Raw genomic sequence first — 17,824 nt, 5'->3', positions numbered from 1 at the left:
GCCACTGCACTCCAGCCTGGGCGACAGAGCGAGACTCCGTCTCCAAAAAAAAAAAAAAAAAAAAAGAAAGATCTCTGTTAGACATTTTTAGAGGTAGATTTTTAAAATGTACGTTTTGGGGGTATTCATCAGAAAGAGTATATAGGTGAGAGTTAAATATGCTAGTTAAGAGAATCCTACAATGTGTTCCCATTCAGAGTCCAACTCTTCTCAAATCATTTCAGTCGTGAGCATCATCAGTGCTCATATGTTCTTAGTGCATCTTCCTTGGCAACATAGCTTTTCTTAAATTGAAAAACAGGAAACCGATCTGTTTTCTGTTACTACAGAAATCTAGAAATGCTAAAATTCTAGCATTTAATATAAATGGAATAATAATACACTATGTACTCTGGTTTCTTTATGCACATTTCTAAGATGTTCCATGTTGTCACAGGTAGCAGTAATTCATTCTTTTTTTTTTTTTAATTACTGAGTAGTACTATATTGTATGTTTATAGTTTTCTATCCATTCATCTAGTTTGGAGCTCTTGTGATTATACCCACTATAAGCATTTGTGTACAAGATTTTCTGTAGACATGTATTTTATCTCTATTAGGTAAATATCTAGGGATGGAACTGATGTGTCATATAGGAAGTATATGCTTAACTTCAACATTACTGCAAAATTTATTCCAAAGTGCTTATATATTGCCACTAGTGTGTATGAGACCTTTAGTTGCCACATTTTCTTCCCAACATGTGATACTGCCAATCTTTTAAAAAACAATTTTGCCTTTCAGGTGAGTGTATAGTTATATTTCATTATTTTATTATGTGTGTTCCTGATAATTAATAATGTGCTTACTAGTTGTTTGTATGTCTTATTTTGTGAAATGTTTGTTCAAATATTTTGCCCATCTTTTTTGTAATTGGTTGCTTGCCTTTTTATTATTGAGTAATGAAAGTTTTAATGTTTACTGGAGATTTCTCTCTATCAGATATTTGTACGTAATTTTTTTTCCAATTAGTAGCTTTTCTTTTGCTTTCCATATTAATGCCTTTCAAAGAATAGTTTCTTTACTTAATTTGATTATATTTAATTTATAATTTTTTCTTATATTGTTGGTACTTTTGTAACCTATGTAAGAAATCTTCTTGTTAACTCTATATTAACAAAGATTTTCTCTTTGTTGCCGTTAAGAAATTTTGTAGTATCAGCTTTTATGTTTAGATCTATGGTCCATTTTGCATTATTTTTTGTGCGTGGTGTGCGATAAAGGTCAAGACTTTGTTTTTTTTCCAAAGAAATTTCCAGTTTCAGAATTGTTAGTAAAAGATTATACTCTCCCCCTACTGAAATATTTAGGTACTTGTATTAGTCAGGGTTCTCTAGAGGAACAGGACTAATATGATAGATGCATATAGGGAGTTTATTAAGGAGTATCGACTCACATGATCACGCGGTGAAGTCCCACAATAGGCCATCTTCAAGCTGAGGAGCAAGGACGCCAGTCTGAGTCCCCAAACCTCAAAAGTAGGGAACTTGACAGTGCAGCCTTCAGTCTGTGGCTGAAGGCATGAGATCCCCTGGCAAACCACTGGTGTAGGCCCAAGAGTCCAAAAGCTGAAGAACTTGGAGTCTAGTGTTTAAGGGCAGGAAGCATCCAGCATGGGAAAAGATGGAGGCCAGAAGACTTAGTCTAGTCCTCCCACATCCTTCTGCCTGCTTTTATTTTAGCTGCACTGGCAGCTGATTAAATTGTGCCCACCTAGATTGAGGGTGAATCTGCCTCTTCTAGTCCACTGACTCAAATGTTAGTGTCCTTTGGCAACAACCTCAAACATAAACCCAGGAATAGTACTTTAAAATCTTCAATCCATTCAAGGTGATACTCAGTATTAACTATCACAGTACTATAAACCAAAAATTAAATGAATGTCCTTCAACCGTCTGAATGGACTTCCTCCTCAGCCAGGGCTCTTTTAAAATTTAACTTGAGAGATTGGTTCAAGCCATGACAGAAGTGGGGGTTGGACATGCCTCTTTATACCTCTCTGGCATTAACGGCATTAACGTCAACACAGACTTTAAGTCTGATAAGAGACATTTTACAACCTGTTCTCTGAAGCCTGTTACATGGAGGCTTCATCTGCATGATAAAACTTTGGTCTCCAGGACCTCTTATCTCAACCCAGACATACCTTTCTATTGATCCCAGGTCTTTGGATAAACTAAATCGATTGTCAACCAGAAAATGGTTAAATCTACCTATAAGCTGGACCCCACTCCCCTTCAAGTTGTCCCACCTTTCTGGATCAAACCAACGTTTTTCTTAAATGTAGCTGATTTAAGTCCTATGCCTCCCTAAAATGTATAAAACCATCCTGAATCCCCAACCACCTTGGGCACAAGTTCTCAGGACCTCCTGTGTCATAGGCCATGGATCATATTTGGCTCAGAATAAATCTCTTCAAATATTTTACAGAGTTTGATGCCTTTCATGGACAGTGCAAATATTAGAATTTAATTAACCTTATATAAATGGATCTATTTCAGTAGACTGTATTTTGTTTCTTTCATTTTTATGTCTGCCTTTACATCAGCTCTATACTGGATTATTGGAACCATATACCCTTGGGAGGGGTCCTGGGTGATGGGCTATATCCATATGATAGCTTCCATTTAAAATGCCTTGAAGAGCTAAGATTTAAAAGTCCTTGAATAACTAATGTGAAGGTACTCTCCAATACATAAGGGACTGCATTTTGAAGAAAAACAAAATTTAGTTTAGAGTTACGGAAGTTTACATGTAGGATACAAAATGTATACTTAGTATACGAAAGAGAGACTGTGTGGTCTCTTTTTTGCCATCTAGTGGAAAGCTACTGTGATTCACTTCTATTTGAGGTCTGTATTTGAAAACTGGAAGGAATCTCAGTTACTCTTGTAGTAAAGCAGTTCTCAAACCTGGGTTTGCATTGCCTAGGGAAGTATATATTTCCCAGTAATCAGACATTCTCCACCATTTAAACATATTTTTTTACTTTATTACTACCTATCATATTTATACTAATATTGTGTATAGCCTTTTTAAAATCAATTTAAAATGTTATAGGTAGATAGACAGACATGAGTGGGGCAGGAGTGGTCTCTCCCCTCACCCACTAGAAACGTCAGGTGATGGTTCAGCAGTTAATCTCATTGCCTCTCTAAAAGTGATAAATTGGCAGCCGGTGCCAGGGAGAGGCCATTTCCTGACGATTCATACCTGTGAACATTAAAGTGTTAATTAAAGCCAGACTCCAGGGAGAAGCAACTTCCTGGGCATGCACATTAGAGACAAAATGGCGAAGTACAATCTTCTGGGTACACTCCACTGGAAAAAGGGAAGAAAGCCTCAGATGGGCATGTATGTAACTCCCTAAACTCACTGAGTATGTTCAGTTCCCAAGGGTAGGAGAGCACCGCACATGAGGAAAGCTGACCCTAAGAGACGAATCATGGGAAAGAGGTGAACCTAAGAAGTCCTAGGATCAAAGGTTAAACATTCTTCTTTTTTCTCTCTTGGGCCTCGGTGCCCATTTGGATCTCTTCCAAGGGTTCCTTCCTCTCTTTCCTGTTCTAAAGCCTTTTTAATAAATTTCCACTTCTGCTCTGGAACTTGTCTCAGTCTCTTTTTCTGCTTTACGCCCCTCAGTGAAATTCTTTCTTCTGAGGAGGCAAAAATCGAAGTTGCTGCAATACCTACAGATTCGTCCCTAGTAACTTGGGGTAACTCAGATCTCTTCTACCGCTAACAAAAGAATGTAAACATTAAAGAATATTTTAATCATTAATAAAATAGGAAAATATTTTTCTAATATGTATTTTAATAATGGATAAATGTTAAATAATGTCATCTTGATATAATCTGAACTCATCCAACAAACAACTCATAGTATCATACTCTGAAACAAATACTGCACTAGAGACCTATAAAACTATGTTGCATGTCCTTACGGGAAATTACCACAGAAAAGTGAGCAATATTGAATCTAGTCAGTAAGTTTCTTTTTGGATATCAAAGATTTTGAATGTTTATGATATGATTTATGTGTCCTAAGAGTTCAAGACTTGGACTGAAATTCAAGTCCCTTGATTCCAAGTCCAGTGATTTTCCAATTATACATTGGAAAAGGTTCCAGTGTTTGGAAACCTCTTTTCTCTGTTTACCTTCTGAAACATGTATATTCAAATTATCATACATAGTTTGTGTAAGAAGGGAGCCATTATCCATACTAATATAATAGTGTGAAAAAATCCAATTGTAAGTTATGTTTTTGATTTTTAAAATTTATAATCCACAAAAATCAGCAAACTTTATTTTTGTCATGTTTCAGGAAGCAATTAAATGAAACTTGAAACTTTGTACATGACAAAATAAATTTTAAACTTAATGACTATTTAATTAAAATATTAATTTAATTATTAGCTTTTAACTTCTAATTTTACCTGAACGCAATCAATGTGACTAAGTACTATTTATCCTTTAAATATATTAATATACATTTAAGTAAGCCATTCAAGGGCTTATTTTTAAAAGACCTAATCCTTTTAAAAAAATTAAAAAGGATAGGAAATAGTGGTGATTTTAGCTACTGTCCCCAAAACTCTTCTACATATGCTTAAATAACCATTTAACAGCAATTAGAATAAAAGTGATAGGTGTTCTTTTTTTGTTTTTGTTTTATATATATATGTGTGTGTGTGTGTGTTTATTTGTCTTTGGCAAAGAAGAATGAGTAAGCTTACAAAATTGTATCAAGGGAAGTGTTTACCTGCTGAAACTGAAGTTAATATAAAGGATCTACAGTGTGGGCTTGTTGATTAAAAAAAAAATCTTTATTTCCAAAATTCAAATAAACTTACACTTCTGCACCCTACTCTACAGAAGCAAATAACACATTGAGCCAAAGGACCAGCTGCTTCATCAAGCAGTACTTGACTCCACTCCTTCATTCATTCATACATTCACTCATTCCTCATTGAGGCAATCACATCTCTGTGGTACCTGAATAATTTCGTGAATTGTTTTAATTTTGAATTATTTTGTACATTAAGCATACCAGTGATATTGATCCTTGTGTATTTTTTAATGGAAAGAATAAGGCATTACATGCTCACCCTATCAAATATATTTTAGTGTTTCCAATGATTTGTATAAGTTGTTTCTTTGGATCTACTCTCTCACTTCCCAAAAATCATTGTTACTGTCACATAAAATTATCAGCTAAAAGAAAGAAAGGACTAGTGAAAAGTTAACTATGAATTATATTCTTTTAAAATGTATCACTATTTTGGAAAATAATGTCTCTAAAATCTCTGCCCTATAATGTGAAAGTGTTGACTTTTTTATTTTAAAAAAGTCCATAAGCTTAAAGATAAAAATTCTAATAATTTTATTATTTCACTAACTTCGTTATTTGAATGTTTTCATTTTTCCTTTTGAGTAAAACTCAAATGTGATTGATTTATCTTTAATGTTATATTTTATATGTGTCTCTCTTAGAAAGAATAAGACAGCATACAGAATCAGATAATTGTATAATAGAATGATCAATTAATGTGCATGTAGAAGCTACTGAGCTTTTAATTCTTGTTCTTATTATAAACTATGTGCATAATAGGCTATATTGAACTTTCCATCTGTTTTCTCTCACATCTGTAATTTGAAATGAAAGCTTTTGTTAAAGAAACCCAGAAGTGTTCTTTTCTAATTTTTCTTAGAGCTTAAAATATTATCAAAGTATTGTAACTTCTAAATTCCTTGATACTATTTTGTCATATCTGGATTTGCATATTTCCTAAGGCAGAATCTTCGAGTCCTCCAACTTTACAGTCTCAATAACTCTTTGTCATCCTCACTATATATTCTACATTTAACAGGCAGCAAGTATGTATATGCTCCACACTTAGTTAAATGGTAGGGGACACAAATAATAAGATTGATAGATAGAAAGTGAAGGTTAAACAACAGGTTATGTAATAACTCCAGGTAGTTTTATAAACTGATGTTGCAGATATTCTGCAAATCACTAGATATTGTTACATTCTCTACTTCAATTTTTCTTCTTGAGTTCTGCTAACCTCAAGGTAGCCTGAATGCATATACCAGGGAGAATGATCTGAAGTGACAGCCATAACTTTGAATTTTAAAAAAATTCCTTTATTAAAAAGAATATATCACCATACTTTAATACAAAAATGAAGTTTCTGGAATAAGTGTCTTATCTTGTGTCTTTAGAAATAACTTTACCACATACCATGAATTATCAAAGGCACATATATGCCAGTTCGAGAAGCACTGAAGGTGGTCTACAAAAGATTAACTGCCATACATATTTTATCAGAATAATTTAACTCAAAAGAAAAGAAGGAAATTAACCTTCCATGGGCACATTAGAGATTGTGCATCAAGAAGTACACCATGTTAATAATCTCAAAAATATTGATCTGGGAAAAAGAGCTACAAAAGCAAAGTCACAAGAGTATTCTACTAAGACAATTTAGATCGAAGTACTCTCTCTTTACTTGGCTGCTTGACTTTGGAAAAGTCACAGTCTTTTTTAGTGTGCCATCCCTCCCTCCAATGCTGGAGTCATTGCATAGCTTCTATAGTCTTCTCTAGTGTTGTCATCCTGTGAGTCTAAAATGTACTGAATTTCTTATCATTTTACAACATTTCACTTTGAATTAACAAACATAGTAGAGTGGCAATGTTCCCTAACTGCCAACCTCATCACCAGAAAGTGTTTTGGCAGTGTAATTTTAAAACACGTTTTGACTGCCTGCTATTTTGAGGCTGCTGCAAAGAGAAGAAAACAGCATTTATTGAGCTACTATCATTTGCCACTCACTGCATACCCAGCAATAAAAAAGAAATGACCCAAGACTGCTCCTTCCAGTTTATTTAGAAGCAGTGTTTTTAGGGGGAAATTAGAAACATTTCAAGATGGCAGCAACAAAGGAAACACTAAATATTCAAGATTTAAATCACTTCAAGTTAAAGTGATGGTCAAAGTGGAAAAAAATTAAATGTAGAAGACTTTTTTTTTTTTTTTTTTTGAGATGGACTCTCGCTCTGTTGCCCAGGGTGGAGTGCAATGGTGAGATCTCGGCTCACTGCAAGCTCCGCTTCCCAGGTTCACACCATTCTCCTGCCTCAGCCTCCCGAGTAGCTGGGACTACAGATGCCCGCCACCACGCCGGGCTAATTTTTTGTATTTTCAGTAGAGACGGGGTTTCACGGTGTTAGCCAGGATGGCCTCGATCTCCTGACCTGGTGATCTGCCCGCCTCGGCCTCCCAAAGCGCTGGGATTACAGATGTGAGCCACCGCGCTTGGCCTAAAAGTAGAAGATTTTTAAAGCAGGTGAATTTTCGCAAAATCTGGAAAAGAAGATGGTAGCTAAGTAATAAAAAGAAGAAAAGAAAAAAGGGATTGAGTTGAAGAAGTAACAAAAAATGTAGTTGAAATGAATCTGCAGTTCAAAGATTTTCAATTAAATATTAGAATGAAGAAATTGGCATATGGAGGCCCTAGCTAAGTTCACCTCATCAATACACACTGCCTAAGTAACCCAGCATGTGCAGAGAATACAAGTTTGTATTGAAAACCTATGAAGAACACTGGTTCAGGACAGGTACTATGAAAGGTAGAAAGAATCTAAAATGTAATCCTTGCCCCTAAGTTAGCTCTGGTCTAGTAGGAGACCTAACATGTGCAGCATTGTAAAATAATGAAACTATATTTTACAGAATGAAGTCAAGACATCGAAAGAAGATATGCCTTGATATTGCATGAGACATTACCAGACAGAGAATTTGGGTAGTGCTACTATAATTCTGAAAAGAAAGAGACCATTGAGCTAGTACCATGAGTTAATAAAAAAAGAAGTGGATAGCATGATGTCTGACCACTAAGAACTTACAGTTTTTAAACATCTACTTCATCGACACTTAGAACTGCTCACATTCCCTCCCCTTGATTTCTTTTTTCTTTTAGCTGAGTGATGACGGCATTGCCATTTACATCAGCATTGAGTATCTATTCTCGTCTTCTGCTAAAACATTTGGTTTAAATACATACAAAGGAGCAGCAGGAGACTTAGAAAAGACTGACTTTATATATATATATATTGCTTGTGTGAAAGTCTAAAAACAGAAACCGGGGTAGAATCTAGGGAAGAAAAGGAGGGTGTGAGAGTCACTCTTTTCATCTTTAATGCACTAGGAAAAACTCTGAATTGTCTTTATCTGTATGTGAGCAAAGAGATACAGTTTTTCTTTGAAGTTCTCAGGGTCAGCAAGGATTATTGCTGGGGTTCAATTTTCAAATGAAAAGAAGTAGCTCCCAATCTTATTTTGAAAATTTCTATCTGAACATGGATCACATTACATTAAAGCCAAAGGGACTTTAGAAATCTGAACTTACTCTTCTGTCTTTCTTCCTCCATATGAATTTCCGAAATGTTAAGTGATTTGTTTAAGGTCTCAAAATTAGTTAACAATATGCTTGGAGTAGAGAACTTGAGTTTTCATGTCTGGTATTTTGCTATTTCAATAAAAACAAGTGAGAGTTTTTTCTTGAAACTTACTACCAGGAAATGTTTTGATCTCATCCAAATAATCAAGATGCTAATTTTAGCTAAGCCATTTTTTTTTCCTTTTTTTTTTTTTCCTGAGATGGAGTCTTGCTCAGTCGCCCAGGCTGGAGTGCAGTGGTGTGATCTCGGCTCACTGCAGTCTCTGCCTCCCGGGTTCAAGAGATTCTCCTGCCTCAGCCTCCAGAGTAGCTGGGATTACAGGCGCCCGCCACCAAGCCTGGCTAATTTTTGTATTTTTAGTAGAGACAGCGTTTCACCATGTTGGCCAGGCTGGTCTTGAACTGCTGACCTTGTGATCTGCCTGCCTCAGCCTCCCAAAGTGCTGGGATTACAGGCATGAGCCACCATGTCCCGCCATCACTAGGCCATTTTTTACTCTCTATTTAGATGAGAGCTTAATTTAATACTCAGGTGAGTAAACCACATTCCTTGTACAATAAATTGCTCCTGCCTTTATATTTCCTGATTTTTCTATTTTTTTCAATGTATTTTGAATTTCATTTTTAAAATAATGCATACTCATTATAGAAAATTTGCACGCCGGGCGCGGTGGCTCAAGCCTGTAATCCCAGCACTTTGGGAGGCCGAGGCGGGCGGATCACAAGGTCAGGAGATCGAGACCACAGTGAAACCCCGTTTCTACTAAAAATACAAAAAATTAGCCGGGCGCGGTGGTGGGCGCCTGTAGTCCCAGCTACTCAGGAGGCTGAGGCAGGAGAATGGCGGGAACCCGGGAGGCGGAGCTTGCAGTGAGCCGAGATCGCGCCACTGCACTCCAACCTGGGCAACAGCGTGAGACTCCGTCTCAAAAAAAAAAAAAAAAAAAAAGAAAATTTGCACAACATGTCCAAATATAAATAAGCAAAAAGGTCTTATAATCTTTTCAGTTCACATTACTTTACTTGAAATAATTTCTATATATGCTTTGATTGTAAGCTGCCTTGAGATAATTTATGAAATAGAAAGAGGTTACTTTCAGATAAATTTATTTTCTTCAGCAGAACTTACATCACCTCACTTTTCACTAATATCCATCCATTTATTAATATGCATAGTTCATTTAGCTTAACAGGCATCCAACAAATGGGGGCCTTTTGAAAAATACATTTATGTTGGGCCAGATGCAGTGGCTCATGCCTGTAATGTCAGCATTTTGGGAGGCCAAGGTGGGAGGATTGTTTGACCCCAAGAGTTCAAGATCAGCCTGGGCAACACAGTAAGATTCTGTCTCTACAAAAACAAAATCAAAGAATTAGCCGGGCATAGTGGCATACACCTATAGTCCCACCTACTTAGAAGGTTAAGGTGGGAGGATCACGTGAGCCTGGGAGGTTGAGGGTGCATTGAGCTATGACTGCCACTGCACTCCAACCTGGGCAAAAGAGCAAGACCCTGTTTTTTAAAACAAACGAACAAACAAACAACAACAACAACTATATATATACATGTGTCATGGTGAGATTGAAGCCCCAGTACAGGACATGGGCATGGGAGCTTGGACTCATAGTGAATAGTTGCAGATTTAAGAAAGATTCTATAGCCTTAAAATCTTGTGATTTAAAGAACACACATTAATAGAAAGTGCCTAATTTGCATGAGGAAGTTTGGATCATATACCAACTCCTTGACTCATTTTTTTTGCATGTAAATGATCAACTCAGCAGTATGGGGAAAAATGGTCGGGATATTATTTTAATTTCACATTTGCATGATTCATAAATCAATAAGTAAAATTTACACACCTTCACATGTACATATACCCCTACATTCAGGGTATCAATAAACCAAGGGAAAAAGTGATTGTATAGAAAAGAGAATTGTAATAAAAAAGACATAAAGTCAATGTTGACACTTGCTCCAGAAAAAGACATGCTATAGATTAATTCTATTATTCTATATATTTGTTTCTAATTCATTAAACATTGTCTAATACATCCTGTGTTGTAGATAACCTTAAGTAAAGGTTGGACAGGATAAGATAATAAACCGTATGAAGTTCAGGGAGATAAGCTAATAAATATAAAGCAATGTGGTGGTGAAATGATTGAGATAATAATTATGTTAACTAACTTTTTTTAAACAAATATTTATATGCCTACAATGTACCAGGAATTATGTTAGCCACTGGGGATACAATGGTGAACAAACAGTGGATACTGTACTAATCATTTTATCTATATTATTTCATTTATCCCTCACAGCTGCCCTGTGAAATGTGTGTTATTATAATCCCCATGAAACTAAGAAAAGGCTTGCCTAAAACTGCACAGATAAAACTAGGTCAGAAGATATACAACATCTATTATGAAAGCAAATGCTTCTATTTTGAGTGGCATTCAAATTAGGCTGAAGTGGAAAAAGTGGGTATGTGTGTGTTAGTCATGCAAAGAAGGTCTGGGAAGCACTTTCTGTGAAGTGAGGCTATCATAATCAAAGTCATAGTCTCTAGAGGAGCACTGTGTATTTTGGGAACTTCTAGGAATTGTGTTTTCCTTGAGTATAAATTTTGAGGATGGTGAGAAATGAGCTATGGTAGATAAGATGGGCTCGTAATCCCAGAGGCAAAATGAAGGGTGACATACTCAGATTTGCCTTTTATTAAGATCATGCTAGCTACATTGTAAAGAAAGGCTTAGAGGCCAAGCAAAGTGGTTCACACCTGTACTCTCAGTGATTTGGGAGGCCAACGCAGGAGGATCATTTGAGGGCAGGAGTTTAAGACCAGAATAGGCAATATAGCAAAGATCTCTCTCTCTCTCTCTCTCTCTCTATATATATATATATATATATATACACACATATATATATATTTATTTATTTATTTATATATATAATAGCTGGGTGTGTGGCGCATGCCTGTAGTCCTAGCTACTTAGAAGGCTAAGGTGGGAGGATCACCTGAGCTGAGGAGTTAGAGGTTACAGGGAGCTATGATTGCACCACTGCACTCCAGTCTGGGCAATAGACTGGAGTCAAATATGGCTCTTAGATATAAGAATAAGGACTACTTGGGATCTCACATAGATTACTTGGTGGTATACACAGGAGTTTATGTAAAATAAACAGTTAAGGAGTAATATCAAGAGCGGAATTAGGTATTGTCAGAAGCTTAGAGGCTTGGGTTTCAGATAAAGATGAGGAAAATGTTCTCAGAGAGGAAATATTTAAAATATGACAGTAACTGAAATGTAGAGTTTAGTGGCCCAGTTTATGGGGTTTTGAGGGAGACTAGAATATAGAGATTGGCTAAGGGAAGAGGGTGTTTTTAATTCTTTTTCAAAGATACCCGACCACTCAACAGAAAAAGACTCTTTCTGTTCAAAACAATAAAGTTTTCTATTTCAGAAATTTAGGAAGTTTTAAGAAGGAATTGACAGAGTCAAAGAAAACAAAAAATTAGGAATATATGGATTGAAAATGTCCATTATTTTAGAAAATTAAGTCATTATTGACTTTGATAAGAGACATCTTTTCAGAATGGTTGAAGAAGCAACAAGATCAAAATAATTTTAGATGGATTTTCAGGAACTTTACACATAAAAGAAATGTGAAAGATCAGATAGATCGAGGAAATATATGTCTCACGATTAGAATAGCTGGAATATTTATATGTTGAGAGAACAAACAAGTAGCGAGAGAAAAAGAGACAGAAATAAAGATATAGAAGAGAAGGGGCGGACAAATGGAACATGATTCTGGAAACAGACGATGAAAATTTCAGGTGGTTGTGTATTACTTTTGGAAAGAACACCTAATCTTCTGGAAGAAAAGAAAGTAGGATGGACATAGTTATAAATACACTGGTAGAGGAGAGAACAAAAATGGAAGGCATTTACCATTAAGGTCTGATGAGACTGGAATTCCAATGTTTGTGTAAGAAGCCTATTGAAAATTGGATAGGCACTGAGGGACATGTTGTTTCCTGTGACAGGAAATTTTCAAAGCAAGAAAAAGATGGTGAGATTAAATAAATAAGCAGTATTATCTCCACTTTTCACCTTCCACCCTTCCAAAGAGGCTCAGATTCACTGAATGGCAGTAAGATATGGAATATATTCCTCATTATGTAACTTGACCACTGTGAAGATTTGCCAAGAGTTGAGAATACTATTGGTTGAAGTCATGTACCTCTTGGAATCTACTACTCAACTACTGCCCAAGGTCTGTTGCAGTGACCTGAATTCTGAAGGTGGGAGTATATGCAGAATTACCTAAAATAGTAATACCTCACATTTATTGAGCTATTACTGTAATTTGGTCATTATTCTGTCTGTTTTATATTATTCACTCATTTAACTAACACAAAAAGTCTGAGTTGGTGGTATTGTCATTTATTTTTACAGAGGGGATTTGGCAGAGTACTTTCTGGGTGCTCTTTCTCATAGGTGAGTAAAAACACATGAGTAATTCTGGTCAGTAAGCGTTAGGAAGAGGCGATGTGTATAATTTCTGGGTTGAATCAAAGGATAGCAGGTGAGTTTTCTGTCCAATAATCATGATGGAGGCCTCTGTTTCTGGATGTATAACTATAACATGGATGAGTATCCATCAGCCTGAGTACCCTGATTAATTGCGTAAAGTAAGGGCTCCCTCTGTTGCTCTATAAGTGATAATTACATTTTGGTAGTTAATTTACTTAAACTTGAGGTGGAGTATTAATTTGCTACCACAATATAATCTAACATAGTCTGACTAACAAGTGATCAAAATGAGAGACATAGCACTACATCATAGGGTAAGTAAGTACTTCTTCACTTTCCTCTGAAATGGAGAGATGGGGACAAATATGGTTCTTAAGAATCTGCTACACAGCTAACAGCTCCAGGTCTACTGCAGTGATCTGAATCCCTAAGATTTTCTACCATGCTCATGGTAGACATTACCAATTGTTCTTCAAGTGTCTCTTGATGAGTCTGGGAATCATCTAGGAATTATTTTCAATACAGAGAGCCAAGTAGTTTCTGTTAATTTTTAGGATTGAAGTGTATATAAAACCTGCATGTCATCCATATTACAGACGTTTGTTTATGTCACACCTTGTTTATAATTGCCTTTGAAATTTTTTTTTTTTTTTTTTTTTTTTTGAGACGGCGTCTTACTCTGTTGCCCTGGCTGGAGTGCAGTGGCACGATCTCGGCTCACTGCAAGCTCCGCCTCCCGGGTTCACGCCATTCTCCTGCCTCAGCCTCCCGAGTAGCTGGGACTACAGGTGCCCGCTGCCACCACGCCCTGCTAACTTTTGTATTTTTAGTAGAGATGGGGTTTCACCGTATTAGCCAGGATGGTCTCAATCTTCTGACCTCGTGATCCGCCCGCCTCGGCCTCCCAAAGTGCTGGGATTACAGGCGTGAGCCACCACACCCAGCCCACACTCACTCTTAAACTGTTAGACCTTGCTTGCTTCTTTTATAAATCCTGGGTAATTAAGTTAACTAATCACTTCCACATTCTTTTTGTAGCTAAAGACATCTCTATTACACAGTGTTAGCTAATGAGAAATGGCAGAAATGTTCTGAGAGGCAAGGAGTTTTTCCCAAGGAAGTTTTAACTTTTCGTAATAAAAAGAGCTGGTTTCAGCCAGCACTACCTGCTCCTCACTTCTGATAGCAAGCCAAAGAAGTACTGGATGGAACTTCAGCAGCCATCTTGCAACCATGAGGAAAAGGTCAAGATAAACAGAAATAGACTGATATTGTTGCGCTTTTGAATTTATATCTGCAACTAACCACTCCATGACCACTTATTTTAGAGAAGAAGAACCCTGTTTTTTTAAGCCCCTCTTACCCACTTTAAGGCAAGTATTCTGTTACTAGCAGACAAGCAGAATTCTAGTTAATATAAGGCACTTATGTAGATATTCAGGCACATACCTATGCCTGTAAAGTAAGGGTTATAACAGAGGCATACGCGAGTTACTATAGGGACACATACAAAATGAGTACTTAAGTTGATTAGAAAATTCAAAGGTTTCACTGGAAGTGATGTTAAAGATAATCTTTGAGTCATGAGTTCAACTGGTGAGGAAAGTTAGCAAGTATGAGATAGTCATTTGAAATAAGGGTGACAGCGTTAAAGAGATGGAGGCCTGAAAGAAGACGTCATGTTCTGGGAATTGTACATAATTGAGCAAGTGTCAAACATAAAATGATGGAGGAGTTAATTTGCTATGTACATAAAAAATAAGGCTGGAGGGCTATGTAGAGGCCTTTAATTGACAGGTGATATACTCTGGCTCTGTCCTCAAAGATACAAAGATTTTAAGGAAGGAGTACATGATTAATTTATATTATAGAAAAACACAATGCTGGCTGCAGTATAAAGGATGAATTCAAGAAGAATGGTTTGTGGCAGGAAGACCAGTTAAGAAAAATAGTTATAGTAAGAAATAATAAGTATATCGATTAAAAGAGTAACAGCAGAACATGGAAAAAGGACAGATTCTACAGATTTTATGAAGTTAGAGGTAATAGAAACTAGTGATAGATTATGTATTTTAATGTAAGAAGAGGATAATCAAGATTGGTTCCCAGATTGTATTTTGGGCTAGTGGCAAATCACGGATGAAAAATAGGGAGCAAAGGAAAAGGATGTGCTGGAGTGAAGGCAACAAAGACATATGTGAGGTGTTTTTTGTTTGTTTATTTGTTTTCTATTCAAGATTCTTTATTAGCTGTAGAATTTAGGAAATGGGCTCATGGTTCTTTCCTCTCAGAAAACCTCCCTGATATGCCAGGGTCAATCTGGATCCTCCATCAAGCAGACACCAAGACAGAAGCAGACACTGAAGAAAGAGCATGTGAAGGGTAAAGGTAGGCAGAGGGGCAGGAAGAGTTTTCAGACTGTGATCCAGAGTTGACACCTGGGAAGGAGAGGGAAGGAACAGTGTGTAGGAAGAATGGTGCACTACTGAGAAAGTCTTTGTCAAGCTAATGAGGAATCCTGGCACAGAGATTACCTATTAGAAGAGCCCCACACAGGATAGAAAGGGCTGAGCTTTACTATTGGCACGTTTGGCCATCGGCTGGCATGGACAATGTGGCAGATTTGAAGATGTGGCAGCTGAAGACTGTCATCAGCAACACTTCTCCCACCAGGTTCTCTTGACATGAGATCCAAACAGTGTACCTCCATTGCTACCAAATGTCAGTTCTTGAATATTCCAGAGTTCCTTTTCTTTGAGGGCAAGGGTTGGATTGTATTTTACCACCTCTTTAAAATTAGGATGGCCATATGACTTATTTTGGTCATTAAGTTGTAAGTGGAAGTTTGATAAAACAGCATATGCTTTGCCAGATTATCTTTTTCTCTTCAAAGAAAATACCTTTTGAGCAGAACTTCCATCAATCTGGGCCCCAATAATGAGCAGGCTCTTGCCAACTCAGGTGGGACATGTAGACTGAGCAAGAAATAGCATTATTGTAATAAACCATTGAGATATGATATTTTTTATTGAGGCATAACCTAGATTACTCTGACTGAAACCATAGCTTTGGAGACTGTGCTGGAGTATTTTAGTTTCTACATACACTGCAAAGTAGGCAGTGACCATTGGGGAACAGGAGGCAGTGAACGCTGGGGAGCAGCTTGGTTGGATATTAGAGCAGAACAACTTGAAAGCATTAGTCAAAGAAATGAACTAGCTTGATTTTCCTTCTGAGCTTCTAAAGTCATTCATATTTGGAAGGAAAAGCTCACAAATCATAGGCTGTAACAAATTATTAATACAGAAATGTGTTCTAACAGGACCATACATTGTAATAGTTGGTCAACAATATTTATTGTGGATAAACAACTTGTATTAGATATGTTAGGATACAAAAAAAGAGAATGATGATTATTATCATCTGTTTTATTGCATGCCACATATTATGAGATTCGAAGGCTTTCACAAATATTTTCTTCTACTCAGTGGAGGAAGTAGGGAAAATATTATTATTCCAGTTTTACAGTGAAGGAAATGGAAACTCACAAAGTTTAAATGACAAAGGGAATAAGTGGTTGAAACAAAATTGGAACTCAATACATCTGAGTAGATGCCTGTAAATTAAAATATTTCCTTCTTATGAAGGCTAAAATTCTTGCTGCCAGAAAAAGTTTAAGAATATTTTCAGTGCCTACAGTCAAATACATATGCATCAATAAGGTATTTGCAGCTATTTTGTGTCATGGTATTGGATGAATGCTATAATTAGAAAATACACATGAAGTGGACCTAAAACCATCACACTAATACGGAGAGCCCTGAAACTCTTTCCAGTTCCATTCAGTCTGAGAAGACAACATCAAATGCTAATGAGTCAGTCTTAAAGAAAATAATAATAAAAATTGCTTTATCTGTGGCTTATAACTATTAAGTGAATTTAATGTGTATTTTCTCTCTTGTGTATTATACTTTCCCTATAAGGAATTATAGAGTTGAACCCAGATCTTGTACTCTTAAATCTCAAATGCTTATGGAGACAAAAAGAATAGGTAAAAATGGATTTTTAATCACATTAAGGAATGCTACTATGATGTAATTTCCTTTGAAACTCAAAATACTAACAAATTGATGGGAAGATTTTAAAACATGGCTCCATTTTATCTGATACTTGTTCCATCTAAAGGTTGGACTTTTCACCCTTTCTGATTAACCTGGGATCTGTGCCTGCTTTCAATCTGGCTGTTTCTACATCAGGCCTTAAGAAACTGGCAGTTCCCACTTCCTGTCTTTTCAGACACTCTCGAAACCACCATGCTGTGAGGAAGCCCAAGTAGTTCCTGGAGAGATCCACACCAATAACTGAAGTCCCAAGGCTCTAGCACTGGCTGAGCTCCCAGCTGACAGCCAGCACCAAATTTCCATCACTTCGAGTGAACTATCTTAGAAGTGTATTTTCCAGTTCCAGGTTAAGTGTACTCAGAAATAACCTGCCACATTGATCCCTGTAAAAATTGGAGATCTGAAAGCAAAATACAATATTGTCATTTTAAGTCAATAGGGTTTGGGGTGGTTTATTATATAAGTGAACTTTGCCTAGGTTGGTTTTACCTAAAGAGGCCTTCTGTAGTACATAATAGAGTACCTTGGTCTGGATATAGGGATTTTGTGCCTTCCTTTACATTTAAAAGTCAAATAAAATGATCTTTTCTGTGAACATGAATTTTTTTTTTTTTTGAGACGGAGTCTTGCTGTGTTGCCCGGGCTGGAGTGCAG

Source organism: Macaca fascicularis, chromosome 2, assembly GCF_037993035.2.
Source record: "Macaca fascicularis isolate 582-1 chromosome 2, T2T-MFA8v1.1".
In the NCBI taxonomy this organism is placed as follows: Eukaryota; Metazoa; Chordata; class Mammalia; order Primates; family Cercopithecidae; genus Macaca; species Macaca fascicularis.
Note: the sequence above shows the minus strand (reverse complement) of the source record.